Raw genomic sequence first — 22,601 nt, 5'->3', positions numbered from 1 at the left:
ATAGTTACGTGCTGGATGCTCTCCATTACGCCCCTCGGTTTCTTTAAAGTGTTATATGGGTTTGTCCTAACTAGGATATTTATCTCATATATATATATATATCACTTTGATCACTTTGACCGACCAGTCCGTCAGGCGTCCATTTGACACCGCTGGTCACAGCACGCTATCCACTCCTCTCTGGATCGCGCCTTTCTCATCCACGTGATCCCAATCGTCCTCTTGAAATCGTCACTCCACCGTCGTGGAGGTCTTCCGGGTGGTCTTTTCCGCTCACGCGGGTACCACTCGACAATTGCGTGCGCCCACCGATTATCGGTGAGCCGGACGACGTGTCCAGCCCATCTATACTTACTGCGAGTATACCCTGCGATGACATCTCTCACGCCGGACTTCTTTCTGATGATCTTGTTATTTATGTGCTCTCTCAACGAGATACCAAGCATTGACCTTTCCATGGCTCTTTGAGCCGTTATCACTCTTTGCTCTTCTCTCTTTGTGGTAGCCCATGTTTCACTACCATATAACTTTGCAAGCAGAACTGCACTGTTAATGAGGTTTGCGCGGGTGGTCAACCTTCCCTTGAGCACATCCCTTATGCCATTGAACGCCTTCCATCCGGCCCTTACTCTCTGTGAGATCTCCTTTTTGATATCCCGGCACATATTTACTTCCTGTCCCAGGTAGACATATTCTCTCACCTCCTCTATTTCATCACTGCCGATCACCATTCTACCTGTTGGTACGTTGTCTGACCGCATGAACCTTGTTTTCATGCGGTTCATCTTGAGACCTACTGCAGAACTTTTGATGTCGAGCTCCGTCAGCATGGTCTGAAGCTGATCCATGTTTTCAGCGATGAGTACGATGTCGTCAGCGAAACGGAGGTGAGTGAGGAGCTCGCCATTGATATTGACACCACCTTGCCATTCGATGCTTCTGATGATCTGTTCGAGACATGCAGTGAAAAGTTTTGGGGAGATTGTATCTCCTTGCTTCACTCCCTTCTCGACCGGCACTCGTATGGGTGATGACAGTAGAGCTATGTCGGTGGTGCATCCGGAATTTGCTTCTCTGAGCAGCTGCACATATTGTGCTTCGATTCCTTGCCTCTGCAGCGAGTTCAGCACTGCGTTGGTTTCGACGCTATCGAAGGCCTTCTCATAATCTATAAACGCAACGCAAAGAGGCAGCTTGTACTCATTTGCTCGCTCAAGCAGTTGCGTTAGAGCAAATATATGGTCTATTGTGCTGTAGATCTTCCGGAAGCCTGCTTGCTCCCTCGGTTGTTGTTCGTCGAGCCGACGTGACAACCTGTTCAGAATTATCTTCGTGAACAGCTTGTATACGTGAGACAGCAGGCATATGGGTCGGTAGTTCTTTAGATCTTCTCTGTCGCCCTTCTTATACGGCAGGATGGTATTTCACTCTTTCCACTGCGAGAGAATTCTTCCCTCGTTTAGATAGTGCGTAAATCGCTCAGCGAGTATTTTCCAGAGCTGCTCTCTGCCTGACTTTAGCACCTCCGATGTTATACCGTCTTTCCCTGGAGCCTTTCCGTTTTTCATCGAGCCGAGGGCTCTTTCAACCTCACTGACAAGGATAGGTGGCACGTTTTCTTCCTGTTGGAGTGGTGGTAACGGCTGGACATTTCGCTCTTCTCGTTGACCGGTATTCAATCAGTATTTTTTTTTTCAGGGCCGTCACCTCCAATCTATATAGTACCATGTCCATCTTGCATTTCTTGAGGCTCTTTTTTTCCTCTGCAGCCTTCAAGACCTTCTCCATCCGGTATGCCTCAAAGTCTTTCTTTAGTTGCTGACGAATCACTCTGCTGAGAATGGAATATTCAAGGTGATCTTCAATAGTCCTCTTCATATTTTTCCCCTTCTCGAGTAACTTCGTAGTTTCTTCCGAGATTCTTCCCTTCTTTTCTCTTGGGCATACACTCTTAGCCTTCCTTAAACACTCCTTAAGTTTCCCTATCAGTGAGTTGTAGTCATCGTCTATATCGTCTCCTTAGCACCAGTCTTCTTGCATAATGGCTTCCTGCAGCTTTACCTCGTTGTAGACTTGGACACGTTTTCCCTTCGACGACAAATATAACGCCATCTTCTCCCTCTTCTCGTCGATGACGACCCTCGCCCTTACCAGACGATGATCGCTGCAGGTGTTGAATGGCGTCACGACGGAGACGTCATGCAATATGCGTCGCTTATCAACCAGGATGTAGTCGATCTCGCATCGGTGCATAGTGTTCGGCGATATCCAAGTCCATCTCTTCCTCTCCCTCTTCCTGAATAGGCTGTTTCCGATGTAGAGCTGCCATGGTAGCCAAACGTTCTCCTCTCTCGTTTCTCTATCCCATGCCAAATCTCCCGACGTACTCCTCTCCTTGTCGTCCATGTCCAACCTTTGCGTTGAAGTCTCCCATCACGACAGTGTAAGTGGACTTCATAGCCAACCCTTTGTCTAGTTGTCGATAGAATTCTTCCACCTCGTCGTCGTCGCTGGCACTTGTGGGAGCATAGGTCTGGACAATCTTGAGGGTGGCCTTCCCTGAGAGGTTCGCATTTAGTACACCAATCCGTGATGATATGAAGTGGCAAGAAGCGACCCTCGAAGCCCATTCCTTACTTACGATGAATCCGATACCTCCGACCGATCTAGCACCTTCTGCTCTTCATAATCTCACAATGCATCCATCTTGCCAACGTATACTCGCTTCCTTCTTCCAGCGTATCTCGCACAGCCCTAACACGTCGCACTTGATCTTCTTCCTCTCCTCCATTAGGTGGTTCAGTTCTTGCCACCCTGCCATAGACCTGCAGTTGTAGGTGCATATGGCAAGTTTTGTCCTGTTCCATGACGGCTTTCGGGAACCTATGATTCTTAGCAGCCTCTCGTCGCTCGAGTTGCACTCCGCCGTCATGGAGTGGCCCGATTGACGTGCAGGGTACTGAGGCCCTTTTCCTTTTCTCTTCGTTTTTCGTGCTGTTTTAGCCATAAGATGACGCCATGCCACTGGCTGGGCGGGCAGGCCGGTATTTTTGGATGGCCGTTGACTCTTCAGGAGTTCATCCGTCCTTTGTTGGGTCTTATTTTTCCATCCCACAGGGAGCCCAACAGTACCCTCCTCACCAAGCGAACCTGGTGGGGTTGTCAGTTTAGTCGCCGACGTCCCGACCATGCAACAGGTTGTACTGGTTTACATGTTACCAGTAGCACTCTAGAGCGACCTGACATATATATATATATATATATATATATATACATATATATATATATATATATATATATATATACTGACAGTAACGCAATATTGTTGTGGATTGTTCAACTAGGGATTGCTTAAGGTTGCTGTCACACTAGGTTGTGAAAATATGATGACAAGAAACACATATCCTACCAGCATACTTGACATTGGCATTTGAATAAAGGACCCATCACTCAGATAAATACAGGAGTACGCCCTCATAAATGAAACGTCACCCGTACTAAATAGGACAAAAGAAAATAACACGTAGATGGTAGAGGTACCTCAATACCTACATAATATACACACATAGAATCATTTGCAAATAGGCAGTTAAGTAGGTAAAGAGATGCATAGGTACACAGATAGATAGATAGGAAGTAGGTTGTTAGATAAGTAGGTTAGGTAGGCAGGTAGGTACATAGGTAATACGGACACAAATGCACACGCACAGTCCACGAGCACGCATACACACAAAGACACATAAGGAGACACACATGTATACACACATACCAAACGCACGTACATCATACACATAGACACACGCAAGCACGCACACACAAGGAAGCAGAGGTACACACACAAATACACACATATACACACACATGCATACGTACACGTACATACGCACATACATACATGCGTACATACACACATACATCCACACCTACATACATGTGCACGCACACACAAAGACATGCATACATACAAACACACCCACGCAACAGGATAACAAACAGACAAAAGGAATGCAGCTCTGATAACGGACATAGTCGACATCACTTGAAAAGTTAGCAAAAGCGACAAAAATTTTGGAAGACACACAAAAGATATAATAACCATAATAAATGAGTAGACAACAATATTTGTTTCAACACACGAATTCACATAAAGAATCTTGCAAATCAGACACATAATTCCTTTATTTGAGCAAATTAGGCTTACATCTTTCTCTAGCAGTCATGATAGGAACATTGCTGATAGGTTTACTCAATTAATCTATTGATCAATAGACTGATCTAGGTAAATTAATGCTACTTTCTTCAGTGCCATTTCTGGATATAACAAGCAGAACACTTAAGGAATGGCTACTGTGTGGGGAACGTAGGGAATGATGGGAATGTTCATAAAGAATAAAGGAAGGAGAAAACAGGTTGCAAATGTTTGAAAGTATGTAAGAGATTGGTACAGGAGTCACTTTGTAGAAATAGGCGAATAAAATTTCCGAATTTGGACAAGGGACCCTCACAAACATGGGTCAGCAACCATTACCATATGAACGTTATGTATAGGTTAGATATTCTCCAGCCATTGTGTTGAAATTTGACATTGACTTATTATGAACATGAGTCAGTCTAAGCAGTAATGTTCAGTTTTTTAACTTAGCATAGTGGGGGTATAATATTAGAGAGTGAAATGATGCTACTTTTATTCATATTGTAGAGATAGTTAAAGCTCTTATTAGGATTTAAGTACTGATGTATTTACAGATGCTGTTACAAATGGGGTTATGTCAAATATAAGCTGTTGAAAATTAGATGTAAAAGCAGGTTGACTTGATTATTCAGGTCTTAAAATTTAAACTAATAATAAGGTTAGGGTTTAAATTGTAACTTGAGTTGAAGTTTCTAAAATTAGCATTAAGGTAAATCAAGATATAAAGGATCAGATTAAACTTGCAGAGTAATGTGTTATACCAAAACAATTATGATACATATTTATATATATATATATATACATATATATATATATATATATATATATATATATATATATATATATATATATATATATATATATATATATATACAGAGAGAGAGAGAAGAAAAAGAGATAGGGAGATAGATAGATAAATAGATACATACATACATACATACATATATACATACATATATACATGCATGCATACATAAATACATACATACATACATACATACATGCATACATACATACATACATACTCACGATAATGTGTTTGCATGGCATCTTACTCAGAAAATACTTTTGATCACAAAATAAAGATAACACGATAAATTAGAGTACATGCATCGTGTGTCATACTCTCTCTATACGTGATGTTACTTAAACCTTTGTACACGGAAACAATCCTGATACAATTGTGTTGGGTAGTTATGACTAATTTACATAAATACTGACGCCTTATAAAATAGAGGTGACCTCGAGTATAAAGGTAAATATGGTTTCTTGCAATGTGTTGAGTGTCTTGGTTTTCGATCGGTCTTGTTCTTGTATATTTTTTATGTCAGTAAACTACAAGATTCGAGAACAGCATTTTGTGAGAGGTTTTACTTGAAATACACGTGAAGCAATTGGTTTCGAATACAACTAAAGTACAAACCTTGTCTTTGATGCCGTCTCTAATGTTTTTCGGATGACTTACACATATACATACATACACATGTATATTCACACTCGTATATGTATGCACAAACATACATACTTACGCATGCATACAAACTCTCACATACATATATTCTTATACACAATCACAGACATAAACACACTAAACACACATAGATGCGCATATTGTCATACATACCAAGGGACATGTTTATGCATTACTATACACACAGATGGTTTTAAGCAGAAATGTACAGATACAGACAAATAATCTTTCTCATCGAACATAGACGTTATTCTACCGACTCAACTCCTCACACATACTTACATAAACAGGTAGCTTTTGAACAGAAAAGGCTCGACAAAAGATATAGTATTTAGAGCATGTAAGATCGGCAGGTGTAGAATCAGCCTCTCGTTCCATAAAAACCGATACCAGATTCACTTAAAACTGATATCTGTAAAAATGGATTTCAATTTTGAGGGCAGAATCACTTGCTATAAATTATATTATCCCAATTTAAATCCACAAACGTAGCAGCTGCGGTTGACTAGGATTGTAAATACTTTTATCTTCATCAATCAGGATTGAAGTATGACTAAGTATCAGCGAACTTCATCATCCAGAGTTGCTGCATTGAAAAACCATTGGCACTTGACGGGGTAGCGCAAGATGCGACTAGTAAAATGAAGGCAATACATCAACACCTAAAAGTGGCGAGCTGGCAGAAACGTTAGCACCGGGCGAAGTGCTTAGCGGTATTTCCACTGCCGTTACTTCTGAGTTGGAATTCCGCCGAGGGCGACTTTGCCTTTCATCCTTTCGAGGTCGATAAATAAAGTACCAGTTACGCACTGGGATCGATGTAATCGACTTAATCTGCGTGTCTGCCTTTTTTCGTCCCATCTATGCTTAGCCCCTTGTGGGTAATAAAGAAATAAGAAACGTTAGTAAGCCGGGCAAAATGCTTAGCGGTATTTCGTCTGTTTCACTTTGATTTCAAACTCCGCCGAGGTAGAATTTGCATTTTATTGTTTCTGGTTCGATGAATTAAGTACCAGTTGCGTACTAGGGTGACGTAATCGACTGGCTCCTTCACTCAAAATTTCGGGCCTTGTGCCTAGAGCAGAAAAGAATATATCACCAGCTGTTAGTGTTATGTTGAGATTTTTATGTGCTACAAAAGCAATGCTTATGTGTCTTTAAAATGTGACACTGTGTTGACCATATATAGACGAAAATCGCATTGGTTTTAGAGCAGTTCTAGGTGACGTAGTGGTTGTAAGTTCCATGGTGTTGCTGGTGAGTTCTGTTTTTCCCAGCGTTAATACACAGACGAATGTGTCCGGCAACATCCTTGACTATGTATTAGGGTAGTGGATCCTGAAAGTGTCACTAAATTTAGATTTGAACCACAAACATAATCTTATTGCGAATGGTTATGAGAGAGTAAAACTACGATCATTTGACGGGGAGAAAACTTCAAGTACAGAGCATAAAGAAGAAAAATATAAGAGCGTGTCGTTGTGAATCATTGTTGAGAATATAGTCAGCCTCTGTTTCCTCTATAAGATGAACAGCGCAACATGACTCAAGTGATTTCGTAGAATAACAATATTATGTCATTGTTTCTCCAAGGGTTCCTTAGATTCGAGGAATTTTAACTGAATGGTAAAGTTTCGAGAAATCTACAAATGAAAATATAGTAGTAAGATTAATAGCTCAGACGCTATAATAATTATTTCATCTGTCAATAATAGTACCTATAAGTGTATTGTCTTGTCGTATCACATACAGTTTCATGCTGTGCCCTGCTGAGATCCAAAATCAAGAAAAGTATACTGAGAGTCAACACACCCGAAATGTAAGGAAAACAGCCAAACAGCATGGAATGGACTGATTGACACATATGAACTGGTGCTAATCAAATACAAATCTGCATTAAAAAATAATAATTACAGACAATTAGCAGTTCTCTTTAGCATGGCGTACTGTTAATGTAATTAGTGGTCAATGAAAGTCAACAGAATTAAAATTGAAGCCTTAAGCCAATAGAGTATCTAATTGAATAATGACTTTCAGAATGCTCGAGAAGAAGACAAATATGACCGACAAGTGTTCAAATAAGCTTCAGCTAAAACTATATATGACAAGTGATATCATCACAACACTGACGAAAACAAGAAACTGATAGGAAGTTCGTCATCCGGGAAAGAAATCGACGGCTATATCATTGTGAGTACAACACCACAATCACCAAGCGAGGAAATAAATTTAGGCATGTATGTATATGTATGTGTGTGCGCACGCATGTCTGTATATATATATATATATATATATATATATATATATATATATATATACGATGTATGTAGATAGACAGGTACATAAGACCCAGCCTTATGATCCCTAGCATTAATAACAGGCTTAAGTCTAAGTCCACAATTACTTGCATACAAACACACATATGTATTCTGTATATTTATATGAATATATATATATATATATATATATATATATATATATATGTGTGTGTGTGTGTGTATGTGTGTGTGTGTGTGTGTGTGTGCGTGTGGCGAGAGAGAGAGAGAGAGAGAGAGAGAGAGAGAGAGAGATAAGCAAAAATATACACAAAACACAAGAATCATAGCATGTGTACAAAGAGCTGACAATAATCGACTGGTATGCTATATTTGCATGTTTGTGTGTGTATGTGTGTGCGTGGGTGTCTGCGTGTAATAGGTGCATGTACACCACTTACAAACGAATAAGTTTTGGTACTGTGTGCCATATTTCCGTCAATTATCTTAAGTGCTAATGCGATCGCAAGCAGACAACGATATCCTCTAAATCAGTTGTCTCGACGGTACATAATGGATATGTGAGCTGAAGTGAAAGAAATCTGTGCCAGCTCTCAGATGATATTCAATATTATCTGGGCAGTTTGGAACAGTGTGAACTGAAACGTTTTGTCTAACATGTCACTTCAAAGAACTGTACCCGCGACACCGTAAGCACTAGGCCTCGAGATTTCATACGCACACTCACACACACAAATACATATAAACAATCAAATACATATACACAAGTACTAATGCACACGCAAACACATACACACACACGCACAAATGTACGATATGAGGTATCTTTTGTCAACAGAAACCTTATAACTCTTCGGTTTTCAATTGAATGTTTGAGTGGGGCGATTCTTTGTAAGGATTTCCTAATTTTTGTTTTTTTAATAAGAACAACATTTTGATATTTTTGATCATGTAAATTTTACTTCGAAACCCCAGTTACAGGTTGTCACACACACACACACACACACACACACACACACATTCATATATATATACACACACATACACACACATACATATATATATAGATGTATACGTATATGAAGATATATATATATATGCATATATATATGTATATATATATGTATATATATATGTATATGTATATATATATATATATATGTAGTAGCTCTAAAATGACACGCGTTATTACCATTTCTTGCTTTGCTCGAAAAAGACAAAAACATATTAAGATTGGAAGAAAACAGATTTAATCAATAAATGCTGAAGGATTACTTTTAATTAATCTCTCAGCCACAGCTATATTTATCTCTAACGATGCTGGGTCAACGAGAGGTTATGAAATGCACACTACATGTTCATTCGATATAAATACGTCATAGTTGTTCTGTGCATGTGTTTTAGGTCGCATGGGGTGGGGCAAAGATATGCCCATGGGTTTTTACTCGATATGAATTAATTCTGAAAACGAAGTAATTTACAATTAATAAAGCAGAAAATAAAAACGTTCAAGAAATCGTTAATATAACTCGATCATTGCTTCATAAATATACATTACTAAATAGAGAGGGAATTAATATCGGCGACACATTTGTATATTTATATAATCGTATGTTTGTAGACATTTGCATAATGTCAAAGTAGCATTAGGTACAAGGAAGTGGGCATATATTTAAATAGTTTAACATACAGACACAGTTATAGATTTAATTACGCGAACAGATTATATTCTTAAATCAATAGCTCTGTCATATATTGAAATAAGTATATTCTCTTTAATTAAACAAAGTTCTGGAACTTCCGTAGGCAGTCATCTTGTTTCGCCAATTACGGAAATTATAAGCCTATTTAAAAATACACTTTGAGATTGGAGCAAATTATGAAAATTTATTCCGCTCTGTCTTTTGTCTTTATACTCCAAAGAAAGCTGATTGATTATGAAATTGTTGTCCGTTATCTCTGTGTCTGCATTACTCTTGGAAGCTTGTATAAGATGTATATGCACAATATTTAAGCGTATTTTACTCGAGTTTTGATAATTGTCCCTCGATTAATTAAAGAGACGGCTAAGAAATATATTGATTTCAGTACAAATGTTTAGACATTCTTTAATAGGATCTTTATATGAGATCACCATGTCGCATACATACGGTTGTGATGCATGAGTCTAGTGTACCCTTATCAGACGAGTAGTCATAATGGGTATTCTGGGCTTTGTATGTTTACCTCAGTGCCACTTTAATGGCATCCTCTGCTCTCTCACTCAATAATGATAATAATAATAACAACAACAACATCGAAAAGTACCTTAGTAATGAGAACCCAGGTTCGAAATTTCCCCAAGACACCCGATGAAGGCTGGAGGGTATATCAGCCGAAACTTTGTGTTAACAACAAACACGAGGGAAAATATCCGTCAATTGTAAATAATGTAAATAATATAAATAACCTTAATACCGCTAAATATCCATGATGTCCCTAATGACACTGTTTTCTGGAGCTGCACTCAACTAGGCTAGTATGCCTCTTTCTTCTGTTCAAATCTTTAGGAATACCTCATCTCTTAAATATAGAACTGTACAATCATTTAATATGACAAAACTAGCGACAAATTAGTAGCATTATATATAATATGGCTAGGTTGAAATAGAGTATGGCTTTTTCTTCATGTAATTCAATTCGTTCGTGAAATTAGATCTAACAATAAGGACCTGCGATGATAATCCAGAATAATTGTATGCATTTGTAATTTCAATATTCGAACGGCGTTGAGTTAATGTTTTACTACGTTAAATCGTAACAGACATTTCTAATATTATTTGATCATGACAATAACAGGAAACATAGATTCATTTGAACTGTCAACATATAAATGTGTTCGAGAGGTAATGTGTTACCTTCAAAAGAGAATAGTGTAGCTTTTCCCGTAGCATTTGCCTATAACATTTTATATATTATCATAATATGTTATGGTAAGAAAGTAAATACAGTTCTTTAGTGTGAAATAAAAGTTTTTTTGGGGGTTTTTCATACAAATAATGAACATTAATCAATTATATATTTTCCATTTTGTTCGATGATCTTTTGCCATCTTTCTGGAAACTTCCACGCTTTTGAAACTGAAGCAAGTGCTACTTCAGATCATCATCGTTATCGAAGATTTTACCATTCAAAGAATTTTGCAAACTTCGAAATAAATGGTAATCTGATGGTGCAAGGTCCTGGCCATATGGTGGATGTGACATCACTTCCCAACCAAGCTCTAATCACTTTTTACGAGTGAGCAAATATGTGTATGGTCTTGCGTTGTCATGGTGGAACACGATTCCTTTACGATTTACAAATTATGGCCGTTTTGGTTTTCATTACTTCCACCAGTTTCATTAGTTGTTAACAGTAAACATCTGAATTCGTCATCTGTTTCCATAGAAGCATTTCAAAATACAAAACACCTTTGGTGTCCCACCAAACTGACAGCATGACATTTTTGATGCAATTCAGCTTTCAATATGATTTGTGCTGGTTCATTACGCTTGGACCATGATCGTTTTTGATTGATGTTATTGTAGACAATCCATTTTTCATCACCAGCGGTGATTCGTTTGAAATTTCATTGCGTTTGAGATGCATATCGCAAATATTGATTCGTTGTGTTACGTGAATCTCTTAATTTATTTGGAACCCAAATATCGAGCTTGTTAACGAGTCCAAGGCATTTTAATTGATGTTCAATTGTTGTGTGTGATACATCTAACCTCTCTGCCATCTCACGTACAGTTATATGACAATCAGTTTCAATTAGGACAATCAGATTCAATTGTTGTAGTCATCATTAACTTCAGTAGGTCGAGCAGAAAGTTAGTCACCTTTCAATGAAAAACCTCCAGATCGGAATATTTTAAACCATTTCTGACATGTGTGTTCTATGCAATCGACACCATAAACTTCACATATCTCTTTTTCTTTTGCCTTTACGGAAATAAAAAAAAATTAAAATATGGCGAAAACGCTTGTTTTGCCCTCCATGTTAAAACTGACACGGTACTAACAGGTATTAACACAATTACGCGCAATTTACTTCTAAAGTAAGCTAAAAGTAAAGGCTATTAAATGTCAAAAGGAAAAAAAGATCATAACAGTGACAAAATTAATTCAAAGAAATCGTAGAAATATACATACATACATACGCACGCACACACACACATACACACAAACACATACATACATATATATATATATATATATATATATATATATATATATATATATATATGTGTATATATATATATAGTGAGAACTTACAAGAAAAAAACAAAAGACAAACAGGGGTATGTAAATAACAAACAGATGTATTAGATTAACGCTCGGGAAGTGAGAAAATATTTCACGCTTCGAGCCTACGCTCTTCAGCAGAAAGAAACAGAGAAATAAACAGGGAAAGAAAAGAGAAAAAATTCTAGTGGCTAGGGTACACACAGGAGAACGAGGAAGACGGTGAGATAATAAAGTAGTGGTGATCCCAAAACGAAGTTGCGCGTGCATGTGTATGTGAGGGGCGTGTGTGTGCATGTGGAAGGGGGATGGTGACTTTGACGTGTGAGTGTGTGCATGTGTATGTGTGTGGATGATGGTGTAGGTGCTAGGAAGTGGGCAGTGCTAGTCCGTGCGCTGAGGTGGGAGATGAGAAGTGGTCAGTGCTTGTGTGTACGGTGTGGTGAGGTATGGTGGTATGTGGTGTGGTGTGGTAGTGTTGTGGTCGTGGGGGTGGGCAAGCGTGCGGGAAGCAAGGGCGGGTAATAAAGGATATGATGTATAAGGATGGCGGGGTTGGAATGTGTAGGGGTGGGGTAACGAGAGATGGGTGATGATGAAAGGGGAGGGTGGAAGTGATACGGTGGGTAGGAGGGGAGAGAGGGAGTAGGTACCAGAGCACGAGAGGAGAGGTGGGTGGCTAGAAGTAGGTGTGAGAGGAAGAGAGGAGAGAGGGGAAGTGTTAGATGAAGAAGTGAGGAGAGTTGAACCCATGTGGCGCACAGGAGCGAAGTGAGAAGATTAATACCTGCTCACGGCAAAGACGAAAGTCCGGCGATGTGGGTAGTGGTGGAGGGATATCCACGAAAGATGAAGTAGCGAGCCATAAGTTGAGACTGAGTCTTAAAATCATGGTCGTCACTGCAGAGCCTGCGTATACGTAGGAAATTGGAATAGGGAATGAATAGCTTGGTGTGCTTAGGGTGGAAGAGGAGAAGTTGGAATATGAGTATGACTCTGTGTGTTTGTAGCGGATGGAGGTGGTGAGAGTGGAGTGAGGAATGCTGACCGAAATGTCGAGAAAGGCGACTGAAGTGTCGGAAGTAGTGCAGGAGAAGTGGATGGAAGGATTTCACAACAGAGAGGAAGGAGTCTATATGCTTGCGGGAGAGTGTGGTTGCATCGATACAGTCGTCAATATAACGACCGTATACTTCAGTAGCTGGACCAGTAAAACTTGAGAATATTTGGGCCACAACGTAGCCAACGAACAGGCTCGCATAGTTGGGGCCAATTCTTGTTCCCATAGACACTCCTGAGATTTGCTGGTAAAAATCACCCGCGAACGAGAAACAGTTAAGTGTTTTATACATATATATATATACATATATAATACATACATACACATATATTAGACGTTGTGTTAACCTTATGAAAGGACGGTTTCATTCAAGGAAATACGGGTTCAATACCTAGTATTTCAGTGAAATTTATTTCCTTAAAATAATGTTATATATATATGCTTATTTTGATTATTATCACCCCATGGATTTATATGGATAATACCATACAAAATTCTGGTGCCTCGGACTTAAGTACCATATTCATTTGAATCTAAATTTTGCTGAACATATATACATATATATCTCTCTATATATAAAACTGAGAATGTGTGTCTGTCTGTCTGTTTTCCTAAAACTTGAGAATTACACAACCAATTTCATTCAAATTTTACACATGCCTTACTTAGGGTCCGGGGAGTTTCATCGGCAAAAAAATTTTACTTTTTGCCTAGGGCGAGCCCACAGCAATATCATATCTTCTCCACTGCGATTCCCTAAAACTTGAGAACTACACAACCAATTTCATTCAAATTTTACACATGCCTTACTTAGGGTCCATGTAGTTTCATGGGCAAACAAATGTTCAACTTCTTGCCTAGAGCGAGCCCATAGCAATATCATATCTTCTCCACTATTTCAGTATTACGTGTTAAAAGTGAAACAAAAACATTTCTCTATTTTATGTCAGATGCTTTCACTTTAACAATTAAAATAATAATAACAATTGAATTATATGTTGTAAGTAATAATTAAAATCAAACTAAAGTATCATATAATCTTAACATAACAAAAGTAAAAATAGCAATTGGTATAAAATTGCATCAATGACTTGGACTTGAATAAGTGGTTTCACATGAATGGGAATAAATTAAAAATAAAATTAGCGTGCAGAAATGGAATAGTCCAGATGGATAATAAAAAAGTTAATTAAAGAAAAGACTATTGTCTATAAAGTATACAATGTAGAGAAAAAAGATTTGAATACCTGGAGGAAAGCACCATCGAAAAGTGTCTTGGTGCGACTATGAAAGATATCTAAACAGAGGCGGTAAATTCGCCACAATAGAAGCAAGGTTCGAGTCAACGGAGCGTGCAAGGGAGTACTCGACTCGAACTTGCAGGTTCGGGCAATGGTGTCGATTGGAGATAAGATACATCAGGTAAATATACTTAGAACAAGGGAGGTCAGTCGCTCCACACTACTTGACCGGCAGCTACAGACGCGTTTCGGAGTATTGCCCCTTTTCAATGCAGCGTAGCCAGCCAGTAGGTGTCGCTTCCGACAATCTCTGTTCGATGGTTTTATTTACCTAGTTTCGGTGGAATACATCCACTTGTTTTCAATACTCCGAAACGCGTCTGTAGCTGCCGGTCAAGTAGTGTGGAGCGACTGACCTCCCTTGTTCGAAGGTTATATGGATACAGTTTGTGTATCAAATAGCTAACTTAAGGCGATGGCCTCATGGAGCTAATAAGCGGACAGCTTTTTTCTTATTTTTATAAGAATGCCATATTAGTATGGCGATAACTATTATTTTCCGGGAACGCTACCGCTGTTCTCTTTTAGAGAGACTTAGTTATTTTAATATTTCTATTATTGAAAACAAGTGGATGTATTCCACCGAAACTAGGTAAATAAAACCATCGAACAGAGATTGTCGGAAGCGACACCTACTGGCTGGCTACGCTGCATTGAAAAGGGGCAATACTCCGAAACGCGTCTGTAGCTGCCGGTCAAGTAGTGTGGAGCGACTGACCTCCCTTGTTCGAAGGTTATATGGATACAGTTTGTGTATCAAATAGCTAACTTAAGGCGATGGCCTCATGGAGCTAATAAGCGGACAGCTTTTTTCTTATTTTTATAAGAATGCCATATTAGTATGGCGATAACTATTATTTTCCGGGAACGCTGCCGCTGTTCTCTTTTAGAGAGACTTAGTTATTTTAATATTTCTATTATCGTATATATATATATATATATGTGTGTGTGTGTGTGTGTGTGTGTATTCTTGGTGTAAGATAAATTACCATTCAACTGGTAATATTTATTTCCATTTATAAGCCTGACGCCTTATGAAAATATTCCACTAGTAATTATCAGATAAACACACCACCACCTTATGTTAAAGTGCGCCACTCTCTTGTGGTTTTTCATGCTTTAAAGAATACGGATGAGGTAGAAATCTTGAAAGTAAGTTTAGAATGCCACCTCAGTGGCTGACTAATGTTACCCTCAATATTTTTCCCAACCGCATCGCTATCGGTCCAACCTCTCCTTTAAATTGTAAGATCGAGAAAGAGAAAGATAAAGAATGAGAGAGAGAGACTGGCTTTTGTGTAATCAAATTTCCGGTTTAGCGCCCTTAAGATGAAGCTCCAGTTACTTAATAACTAAGAGTAATCTCTCAGTTCTGAAAATATAAGGATGAGAGTTAGGTTACTGATTTGGGGGGTTCTTTGTGCTATCCATTTAATATTATAACGTTGTAGTTATGTTGTAAATGAGATGATAACGATATTGTTAGTTGTGGTAGTCGTGTCATCAGCGTATCGCCAAAATTTAAGCTTGATCTGTTATTTCTACGATGAAAATTATTCTAGCCGTTATCAGCTGTTTATTTCAACAAATCAGCTACAATGTTTTCTAAAATATCCTTAACTTTTCTGAGGCGGTGAGGTAGTATTTGAGAGAAATGCAACTTCAGCTTCTGGGAGATTTAATTTTATCGAACGTATGCGTTGCCAGGTAGCCTGATATATTCTACATATACAACAAGGAGACGACAATTACATTCATTGTTCTATATCATTTACCTCTCTATTTATATCAAAATCTATAAGGTAATAATATATCATACAAACGTAAACATTATTTATCTTTGAAAGAAGATTATTTACAGATGTAACTCAGCTTTATGAGGCCACGTAATTACTAATCATACGATCGCGTAGACTTACCTGAGGTCAATACGGTGTGAATAATATAGTCTCCGGTTTAGGTGTATATATATATATGTCTCCGTTACTCAGCGGTTCGGCAAAAGAGACCGATATAATAAGTACTGGGCTTACAAAAAAGAATAAGTCCCGGGGTCAAGTTGCTCGATTAAAGGCGGTGCTCCAGCATGGCCGCAGTCAAATGACTGAAACAAGTAAAAGAGTAAAAGAGTATATATATATAGGGAGAGAGAGAGAGAGAGAGATGGGGAAGAGAGGGAGAGAGAGGGGGATGGGAAAGAAAGGGAGAACGAGGAGGGAGATACATATATATAAATACTCTAATATTATTTTCTATACAGTCTCTAGTCTAATAATGACTAGCAAACAGCGGGTGAGCTTTACTAAATGTTATCCTGTAAAAAATATTTCCTAATTAATTAGGCTTCATGTTGTTATTCAAGTTATAAACCAATTAGATGTACTTTGGTACCTATTTAAAATCAAAGTCCGACATTGTCATCATTTTTAGATGAGGTATCAATATAACGATCTATATAACATTATTGGTATATAATCTATTAACTCAAGAATTAAAGACGGGAGATTTGTATTTGTCAAATTACATCGATATTAAATAAATGTAGAGGATATTGTAAAAGAATAGCAAAGGTACAGAGTATGTTCTGATCTGGTCAGTTTCGATATTCTGCTTACTCGAATTATCTTCATTCTTAATCAGTAAAAGCGATCGTGCATGTCACTTTATTTTGATCAACGTATTGGAGAAAATGTGCATCATCCCTGGCAAGATATAAGCGAATTACAATACAGGCTCCGGATAAGGGTTTATACGTTTGTAGACATATGTGTGTGTGTATAAAGGCACATGTAATCGCCTGTGCATAATTTAGTTGTATTAAATCCATATATATATATATATATATATATATATATATATATATATATATATATATATATATATAAGCAACGTAGCTAGTTCTAAAATCTCTATAAGAGATGCAAGTAGTATCGATACTGAAAAGTAATATTTGTTGCAACTTCAGTGTGACTGGTCCATGCAGAACTATGTTACTGCGTTTTAACCCCAGGAAAATACTTTGTAGCTGGTGAATGAAAAACAACCTGTATCAGATATATTGCGAGTAAGTGCCCAGTGTGACAAGACCAGTAGATCAGGAATGGTTACTTGCCTGCTAGAGATAGGAGACATTCATCCCTACTCGCAATATATAAACAAATAAGCGACAACCAGCTGCTGATCTTACAACAAGCGAACTAACTAGCTCTAAATTGTCTGTAAGTGATGTAACTAGTAGCAATGCTGGAAAGTAATGTTTGTTGCCACACCAGCATTGCTGTTCCTTGTTATTAATAAGATGCATAAACACATAGTTACATACATACATACATACTTACATACATACATACATACATACATACATACATACATACATACATACATACATACATACATACATACATACATACATACATAAAGTTTTCGAGTGAAATTTGAGAGTTCACATAAAAGGAAAATGAAGCACAATATCCTATCCAATAATAAAATTATTTGAAAGAGTTTAGAAATATCAAACAGATTATGCTCGGGCAATAACAGTTTTTTCAGAGTAGATACCTTCAGTTTCCTCCAGGCCACAAGATGCCTCCGGAACCTATGATCCTGGGAAAGTCTTCGATCACCTCCATGATCTTGGTCACCAGATCAGTCTTGCTGTCGCAGGCAGAGCGGTTGGTGTCTTTTTGAACTGTGCCTCACATTCACTGGCGTAGCTGGAGTCCTTTCCGCGAGGGGTGGTTCTTCAATTTGCCTTCCTCGGGCCCCCTCAAAGAATACATTTTGTCTGCAACAGATCCGAAAGTGATACCACTCCCGTAAAAGTGCCGCCCGGAGGGGACCATCCCCTCCACTTCCTTCTAGCAACTCAACTGCTCACATTTAGAATCTTTTACCTTTTCTATCTTTTACTTGCTTCAGTTATTAGACTGTAGCCATGCCAGGATCGACGCCGTGAATTCTTTTAGCCAAGCAGTGGTCCGAGACAAACAGATACATGCACACACACGCACACATATCTATCTATCTATCTATCTATCTATCTATCTATCTATCTATCTATCTATCTATCTATCTATCTATCTATCTATCTATTTATCTATCTATCTATCTATCTAACTATCTATCTATCCATCTGTCTGTCTGTCTCTCTCTCCCCATCTCCCCCCTCTCCCTCTCCCTCTCTCTCTCTCTCTCTATATATATATATATATATATATATATAATTACAAACAGACACACACAAACACACACACGCGCACACACATATCATTACATATGTGTCCGTGCCTGTGTTTCCCAAATATAAGTACCATGTTTTTTTTATAAGAAATATAGGTACTGTGGGTCAATTTGTTCGACTAGAAACCTTTCAATACGATGCCCCAGCATAGCTGCAGTCCAGTTACTGACGCAAGTAAAAGATTAAAAAATAAAAGATTTATATATTTACGATGAGTATATATGTGATATACATACGTATTTAATAGTTGGATGACCACGCTTTTCAAGCGCATACATAGCAGCAGACATGGGCTCTGCGGTAAGAAGCTAGCTTCTCAACCACATGATTCAGGATTCTGTACTTCTGCGTGGAAATTTAGGCAAGTGCCTTCTACTATTGTCGACCACAATGTTGTGAGGGGATTTGCTAGACAGAAACTGAAATAAGCCCGTTGTATACTCATATGTGTGTGTGTTTGTGTGTGCGCGCGCGTGTGTGTGGGCGCGTGTGTTTTTGTGTCTGTGTTGTACTCCACTACCGTTTGACAACCGGTGCTGGTGTGCCTATGTTGACGTAACTTTGCATTCGAAAAAGAGACCGATATATGAAGTACCAGGCCTTAAAAAAATAAATAAAGTGGTCGATACTTACTCCCGAAAACCCTTGAAGGCGTTGCTGCAGCATAGTCACAGTAGAATGACTGAAATAAGAAAAATATAAAAGTTATAGTCATACATACATAAATACATGCATACATACATGCATGCATGCATACATACAAACATACATACAAACATACATACAAACATACATATGTACTTACGTATGTATGTATGTATGTATGTATGCATGTATGTATGTATGTATGTATGTATGTATGTATGTATGTATGTATGTATGTATGTATGTATGTATTTATCCTTATCTGCTTACCTTGTATTAAGTTAGAGAATGTTCCCTGAAATGGAATAAATGACTTATAGAAATAGAAGTAAATCATTCGAAAAAGAAATCTTAACGATCTTCTATAAATTATATGTTTATTGTCGCCGACGTTAAGTCACGTGAAACCGATGCAGTTTTGTGCGTGAGATTCAAATTTCTAACCTGTTTTGTATCAGCGTTTACAATATTCGAAATCTTTATGCTGATTTTTCTTGGTGAGAGGATTAATGAATCTTTATTTGGGTGAGTTCTCTGAATTTAATTGGATTTTTCTTTCGCTTACAGAATGAAAGCTGTTTTTTTATTGTCATTTTGTTTGGATGTAAATTGTTGCGGGTATATTTTGCTAGTTTTGCATTGATTCATTGCTTCACAAATTAGTTATTTTTAGGAATTTAGTCTTCGTTGCGTCATTACACATGAAGTATTTCTACTTGTGATCAAGTTTAGTGTTTTGTTTTCTATGACTAATTTCATCTTCTTCACAAAATCTTTAAATAATTTAAAATAAGATTATTTTCAAATACATTTAAATATGATTTAGTGCCAAGAGACATGCTCTCCATTTCCTTGTGTAGTTTTGTTGCATTTCTTCACCTAGCGACTTGATCCTATTTCATAACAGTTTCTTTCTTTCTTTCTTTTCTGTTTTTCCTTTTGTTCTTTATTCCTTGTTTGTAAAGATCTGCGAGACCATATTGTACCATTGCCCCACAAAATGCTGTTATTATATGTATATAACCAGATATCTAATTCATTATATATTCTCATAGTTTCCACCCCAATTTGGGCTGAGTTCGTATTTCTATCTGTCCTGATTAATATTCATTAACTTATAGATTCAAAACAACGATTTCCTGAAAATATTGGAAAAATTTTGATAAGTACACATGCACACGTTTCAAAATTTACCTAAATATTTTCTGAAAAATAATTCATTTACAAAAGCACAGAAGCTGTTTGCCTAATCGGATATGTCGATGGTTCACTAAACTTACACGCGTAAACGTTCCTGTTGGTCTTGATATTTAGTTTCAAGTCGTCCCTTAACAAGCGGATACATGATAAAAAAGCATTATATTCATTGCTATCACGTGCTAGCCTCATGTAAGGCGGTGTGATTATTGCAGTTGTTTCTACCGACTTGATCCAACAGTCATAAATCTTATAACCTCATATTCATAGATTTTGTTGAAATATAGATTTAAATCGCTTTAAAACTTTTATATATGATATCTTCACTTACTGTCAGGGAATAATTAATTATTTACGCATGCACTGCTTACTACACCACATGCAACAACATCTGATACCTAGAAGTATCATATACGTAGATTGTGGAAGTGAGTCTAAAACTAATCAGTTTTAGACTCCCTTCCATAATCTACCAAGTATCTGGAATGGAAATGTGTAAACAGTTGTTTACAGAAGTGAGTTATCCTTAACTATTAGATAATCACGCTGGTAAAAAGTCGAGGTTTACTTCAACTTATATAAGTACTAAGCATGCTTACTACTCGATATGGTAATACTGCCAGGGTTTATAAATACCCTGCAAAGTAAGGATGGCAGTTTATCCCATCTAAAGACTTTTATTTTCAACACAAATATCCATGTGTGTGGGAGGAGGGTGAAGGTTCGTGGCCTGGTGAATAGGATGTTGCACTTACGACCGTTAGATCGTGGGTTCGATTCCCTGATTGGGCGGCGTGTTATGATCTTGGGCAAATGACTTCGTTTCATGTTGCTCAGTCCTACTTTCGATCAGTGGGCCTGCTCGCCTAGCCAGCAGAGTCGTGTCATTTGAAGGCTAAAACAATGCAAAAACACATTGTGGGCAGCGTTTGATAGCTTGGTCGGTCAAGTGATCACGCGATATGTATATATTTTTAAAATCATTAATCATTGATTGATAAAATGTATGTATGTACATACGTATGTATGAATATATGTTTTTATGTATCGGTGATTATATAAACTGAAATTGCAAATATTAGCGAAAAACGTATATAGATATACACACATATACATACATTACATATACACATAATAAGCACATATATTTATACACAGGCATACACACAAATCTATATTTATGAACAATCACTTGCATGGGTACGGACATGCACGCGCACACACCTGCGCACACATACAACACGCACATACATATACATATATATATATAGGACATTTATATAAGTGTATATATATATATATATAGAGAGAGAGAGAGAGAAAGGAAGAGAGAGAGAGAAAGGAAGAGAGAGAGAGAAAGGAAGAGAGAGAGAGAAAGGAAGAGAGAGAGTTAGAGAGAGATAAAGAAAGAGAGACGAAGAGAGAGAGAGAGAGACCAATAAAGAGAGAGAGATGATATGATTCTGAGTCCCTAAATGTAAACTATGCATTCAATTTATTTTTTATACCCTGAAACGTTGTATATCCTAAGACTCAAGCGTTGTAAAAACATCTATTTAGCTGAATAGATATGACCTTTTATGTATCACAAGAAAATTAGCATGTCAAATTTGAGTGGACGTGGGCATGTTAATAAAGGGATTGCGACTAAACGGCGCTGACAAGCGGAGTGTTTGATCAATCCCTTTGTCAAATAATCGATTAGTTGATTAGTTATGTAACTTACTGGCTAATACTAATAATATAAAAACGAGATTAATTAAGCAAAACGATCTCTCTAAGATGCAACGCACATACACTCTCATACGCACACGCTCACACATATATAGATATTACTTCGCACAGCATGAACTACAACTAAAAGTAAATTATTATTACCAGCAAGTCGTTCCTCCGAGAATTATTGACAGATCTGTTAGGACTTTGTTAAGTAGAAACCAGAAATGT

The 22,601-nt window shown here is 37.7% G+C and overlaps 1 protein-coding gene across 3 annotated transcripts in view; it reads left to right on the top strand.

The window, feature by feature from the left end:
• LOC115212179 (D(3) dopamine receptor-like) overlaps positions 1-22,601 on the top strand; it is a 1,526,288-nt gene that overhangs the window by 1,124,938 nt on the left and 378,749 nt on the right. The window contains exon 1 of one of the 3 annotated variants that reach the window (XM_036502727.1): positions 19,934-19,982. The exons of the other annotated variants lie outside the window; for them this stretch is intronic. The gene's annotated coding sequence lies outside the window, so the exon portion shown is untranslated. Of the gene's footprint in view, positions 1-19,933; positions 19,983-22,601 lie in introns of those variants that run through there. 3 annotated transcript variants of the gene reach the window in all.

The sequence above is a fragment of the Octopus sinensis genome, linkage group LG5, assembly GCF_006345805.1.
Source record: "Octopus sinensis linkage group LG5, ASM634580v1, whole genome shotgun sequence".
NCBI classification, from domain to species: Eukaryota; Metazoa; Mollusca; class Cephalopoda; order Octopoda; family Octopodidae; genus Octopus; species Octopus sinensis.
This window is presented reverse-complemented; position numbering and strand designations above follow the sequence as displayed.